Here is a 6000-nt window from a genome sequence, read left to right as displayed (position 1 = left end):
CCCCGCCTTGAAGCCACAATAATAGCTATTTTCCGAAGCCTAAAATTTATGAGCCACATGTTTTTGTCACCATTTAAGGCAAGACAGAGAAAGTCGCCATTGCAGAAATGGGTGTGTTTGCCCCATAAAAGGGTAGCAGTCTAAAACTCTATTAGAAGCCAGCACATACCTAGATATCATGTCAAATGCCAAGTCCTCAATGAAGCTAATCTGATCTAGCTTAGGAGTCCAAACTGTAGAGTCTGTAATAATATTTCCACTGGCAACACAAGGAAAAAAAAATCATAAATATTTATGCATATTTAAAAAAAACACATCTAAATACAAATGTTTTAACCTAAGTTACCTAAAACCAGAGCCTGATATTTCAGGCCGATAGTTTGGAAAATCATTCCAGAGCACAGGAGTGAGGAACCTAGCAAGGAAACCAAGAAAAAAGAAAACCAATGATATATGCTTTATTGGCCATTTCTTTGTACCACTTATTCTTGTCTTGACTTCTGAGGAGCCTGGTGTAATTTATCACAAAATTAACTGCTCAGCACCAAGAGAGCTCCAAGGCCTTAACTTCTGGATTTACCAGCATAAATGTCCCGAGGGTTCCCTTGGGCATCACATATGGTGGTATCAAAGAAGTCTCTGGGCAGGAAGAAACAATTCCTTGGCATTGGTCTAAAACACATTTTGCACCAGTAAAGCTAATGGACCTTGCATGGAATTGATTGCCTCAACAGTGGCCAGAGTAATGTGTCCAGTGTGGTGCATTTTACAACACTCAGATTGCCTTGACTCTCATTCATTAGGTTCAATCTCACAGAGCATCCTTCAGGAAGGTCAGGTTCTGTGCAGACATTATAGGAGGTTCAGTAGATCATGTTACTAACTCCACTGCTATGGCTGGTACAGAGAGATAAACTCATTTTCCTTTGACTCCAGCACTTACTTTGTATTTCACTCACCTTTGGCCAACAATTCTGCTGTTCTAGGATGCTAGTCCTAGAACTGGATGACTCAGACTCTTTATTTGTAAAGAAGGAGTCTGAGCCCTCATTTGTCTTGCCCTTGTTGAGCTATGGTTCCTATAATTTCCTTTTCATCAATATTACCAGGTGTGGAAGCATCAAAAGATAACCTAGTGGCATGCTTGGGGTCCCTGCTGATCAGGGACGGATATTTCTGCCAGAATAGTAACTCTTTTTTGCCTACCGGGCCATTGGCAGGATTTCAAAGTGATTAGGTGGTAGTATTAGCTTCAAATTCAATATAAAACATATTTTTCCCTCTGGTGGAAGTGATCTCCTCCCCAAGGCCCAGAGCAGCAACCATTAATACAGGCTTGCTACTGGGGATGAAAAGCATACACTTCCATGTTTCTCCTAACTGGGTAAAATTAGTAAAATAGGTCAAATGGAGTAAAGGTGAAAAGAGTTGGTCCTGATTCTGCAATCTGCTTCCTGAATGTGTCTAATCTAGCTGCTGTGGCCGCAACACAATATATAAGAGACGCCGATTCAGCAAATACCTCCCATCTGGAGTGTGGCATCTGATTCCTGCAGTCTCTGAGCTGGTGCTTTGGATGAACTTTTAATGGACTATTCCACTGTTCTTTGAGTTTGTCCACTTCTATGTGATGAATGTATGATTAGACCAGAGAGTTACAGTCACAGGTCTATTGTTGCACATTCGTTGCCACAAACTCGGTCACCGAGCCTGGGGAAATGTTGTGCAGAATATCATGCAAATGGACCAGGAGTTCTGCAAGTATCTGGATGGTGATGCTTCCATGGGCACTGCAAGCAGAAAAGGAAAACTTTTATTTGAAGAATCATTGTCCTTTTTAGTACAGAAGTTTTCTAGTAGTTGATCTGTCATCACGTGGCTGTTGGGACATGTACGAGAGGATATCCTTGGGAGGGTTCAGTGTTGAGCTCTACTGCTTGTCCCTAAGGCATTGAGAGCTCACAGTGGCCAGGGCTTATTGTTGGGAGGGAGACCATGCTGTTGGGTCCATTTTAGTCTTTATCCTTGCTACAATGTCCATTCCAGCAACTCTACAATCCCCTGTCCTACTCTACCTTAAATGGGAATTTTCTGCATATTCTATTTTGTTTCCCACATTTATTTATTTATTGCCTTCAGTGACATCTATTGCCAATGGAAGGGTTGGAATTTCAAAAGGGAATGATAAGTTTTGAGTTGGAGGAAAAAAATGTGAACTGTGCTTTATTTTTATGAGATGAAGGCCATCGTTGAGTCTGAGCAAAGGATAAACATTTAAGAGGTATCATTTGCTTGCCTCTGGGTGTGAAGCAATTTAGGAAGGCAAAGTTGATTCAAAACTTTTAAAATTCTGGAGCAGTTACAGTTTGTGAAATTATCTTTCAGCTGTTCCATCTGAAACAATCCAGACTTCCAAGAATAGGTTTCATAGGTTAGTCTTCATTGCAACATAGTATATTGCAGATGAAAAATGTATTTTGCAGCACAATCAAAATGATAATTTTTTCAATATGTTTCTTGAAGCTGCCTTTGCCACACGAGACAATAGCAAATACAAACTGTGTTTTTTGCCAAAGCTATATTAGTCAGGAACAAAACAGAATTCATTCTTCTGGACATTTATAACATTTGTTCTCCATGTATTCTTATATATCCACGTCCTTGTTGGATACAAATCTCTTAAATGTAACTATAATATAGTAATTTAATTATTTTAATATACAATTTGGCTTTGTTTTGGTAAATTAAAAAATATATATGGTAACTGGAACAAGGAAAATCTAGAAGTTGAATTTGATTTTCTGTGAAAACAACACATAGTTCAGAGTTAGAAACCTCAGGATGTTATGGCTTTGGGCAAGATGCTTAAATATGAGGCTCAGTGTTCTCATTTGTTAACTCAGGGTCATCATATCTCCTTCAGACTATTTATGGAGGTTTGAATGAGACAATATATATAAGGCAATTAGTGCAGGCCAGAAAGCAAAATCAAAAACTGGCTATTATTATTATTATTATTCAATAAGTTGTTGCCATCAAAATAATAATACATTTCTACTTCTCTTTCTTAAAGATAAATAAAAATTTCAGGACTTATCATTGCAACTAAAATCAGCCACTGGAAACATTGCTACAGACATTGGCATTGTCTAGTAATGCAAATTATGTGAGGAGTAACGCCAATCATTCCTTTGCCTATTTCATGCAGGTCTAGAATAACTTCTACCTTGGGAGAATGGATCCATTACAAAAACTAGATGATAAGGAGAGAGGTAAAATAATATTTTATGTCTCTCCATCAGCCTACCCTCTTGAGGTCTACTGCAAGGGAGAGAATCAAAGCATTTTTGTTTGTTTTTGTATACAATTTCCTGCTTAGTAGGTGTCAAGAACAATAATTCTACACCTCAGTATGTTTGGCTATTCATTTGATCATTCACTATTATTAGTTTTAGTTCTTGTGCTTGTCTCTGGATACACAAAGGTGAGTCAGAAATGGTAGTTGCTCCTATGCACAGTCAGGAGGGAAAGATAGAGTTGTAAATCCATAATTGCAACACAGTGAAATGTTTAGAGAGATGTGTACGAAGTGCCATAAGATCTGAAAAACAAAAGCAGCTAGTCATGCTGGCACGGGGATTAATTCAAGAGAGATACCAAAGAGAAGGTGTTCTCTGCATGGGGTACTAAACAATGCACAGTTTATCTGCCTTGCCAAGAATGGCAGGCGAGAGTTGCAATGTCAGTTCAATTTTTGCGAAGTATATTGGCTGAGCAACACTGTGGAAACATGAAAAGGAACTGGAGTATTCGTGGGGCAGCAAGCAGTTTGGTAGCTGTGGAGCCAAGAAGCCGTATGGAGAAAGAACGGGAGATTATCTTACAAAGCAAGGCTGGGTCTCTGACAGCAAAGTCCTTAAAAGCCAAAACAAACAGTTTGGATCAAGCCATGTGCTTTGAGAACTTGACATTTTTGCCCTGAAAGTGTGGTGAGAGGTAGGGGAGGCCAAGAAGGAAGGCTGGGGGAAGAATTTGGAGCTTACTAAAATATTACCGGTAAAAGCTGATGAGGTGGAGGCCATGGCAGCAAGATAAGGAAACAATAGGGAATGGGACTCCTGATTATTGCACCCTATTTGCTAAAAGGTAACACTCCAAGTCGTAGGGGGAAATAATGGACTTCAGTGAGAAGGAATCAGTTCAAGATCAGGCTTTGTGGTTAAGATTAACTAAGTCTTACCTTGGACCTGGATTGTTTCCCAGGCTCATTTTTGCTTTAGTATTTTCTGACTCTATTTTTCTGACATAGAATGTTATTACTTAATAAATATTGACTGTATTTCTTTCTGTGTTCCCTGAATTTAAGAGATCAATGGAAAAGTCTCTTTGGAGTACACGACTTAAAATTGCATGTCATTTTGATCATTTTTAGCATGCCTAATTTAGCCCCTTCTAGTCGATTTATTAAACCATTTTAGTCTTTAAAGGATACATTTTAATTCTCTCTCTGACCTTCCCTAAATGGCTGTTAAAAAGTGTCTTTCTTGACTCTAATTAATAAACTATTCAATTAACAAAATATATTTAAAAACAAAAAACTTGGAGCATTTTCAAAGCAGAAGCCTGCTGTACACAATTTCGGCCCTCCGCCAGGAATTACCAACTGATGTGCTGACATAGTACATGCATATTTACTTTTGTTATCCCCCAAAATGCATTGTTACCATGGTAACTTGTGTAGTGCCACGGCTACCAAGAAACAGAAGTTCTTGGTGGCTACAAAGAAAAAAAGAAAAAAAAGAGGAAGAAAGAAAGAAAACAAAATCAATGGGGAGTTACTATAAATGAAAAGTCGTACTAAGGTATCACCATGTAAACTATTGCAAATTATCTCAGGAAAATCTAGGGAGGGGAGATCGTCATCAAGGAAGTGTTTCTATTCAACGTACTGCTTCTAATTGTCCCTTTATCGGGAAACAAATATTGCAAAGAACTCTATTGGTTGTCTGTCAAATTGTTTGAGTAGCTTCATTAATGTTCAATTTACTTTATGCTCCATGAGAGAAGAGATCTTGAATGTTTTGCTTAATGCGGTATGGCCAGCACCTGGTACAATCAATACCCAAAACACAATAAGCATTAAAACTTTGTGAAATAAATGAATAAATGAATGAAAGCAAGTTTAAGGCAATGCCTACAAAACAAATGGTTAAAGGAGACTCTGTTAAACTAAAAGCAACAGTGCTTCCTAATTTTTAATGAGTTAAGAATAATGTGGGGAACTTATAAAATGCAAGGTCCTAGGCCCTGCTCTAAATAATTTTGCTTCAGTCATAAATCTAAGACGAGACTCAGGACACTTTAGCATGTGTTTAACATGTGCTCTAGGTGACCTGATGCATTCTATCTTGGCACTTCTCTTTGAACACATTCAGGAAGGGCATTAGATTAGAAGTTAAACATTCTAACTTTTCTCTATTGCTGTACAACTTTGTAGATTCATGTAGAATTTCTAGATTAGGGTTCTCTTCTCAAACAGAAATATCAGTAGAATTTCGATTGTTTTCAAAGTACATGAATTCAGGGTCTCCACCCTCATTTCATTTAAAATGACTGTGATCACTCCAATAGAAGCTTTTTTTCTGTATTAATACTTGGGTTTTACATAAGGTTTTTTTTTTTTTTTTCCTTTTTACCAAAGAAGGTTTTTGCTACTGGCAATAATTTGACATTGATGACCTGAAATGCAAAAACAAAGCAAGTTCGACAATTTCAGGAATATGCAAGTTTCCAAAAGAAACATCTATGTTTTAGAAATTACCTGATTGATTTGATTAATGCAGGCAGTCTTAAAAAGAGTTTTCTAGATTAAAAAAAAAAATCTACTGGAGGATCATCAATAATCTTTCTTTACAAATTTTATTTACCAAACAATTGCCAAGTAGCCACTTTTAATTTATTTCAGATAGAAAATAAAGAATAATATATTTATTGTTAAAC

The sequence above is a fragment of the Propithecus coquereli genome, unplaced genomic scaffold (assembly GCF_000956105.1).
Source record: "Propithecus coquereli isolate 6110/MARCELLA unplaced genomic scaffold, Pcoq_1.0 Scaffold67, whole genome shotgun sequence".
In the NCBI taxonomy this organism is placed as follows: Eukaryota; Metazoa; Chordata; class Mammalia; order Primates; family Indriidae; genus Propithecus; species Propithecus coquereli.
Note: the sequence above shows the minus strand (reverse complement) of the source record.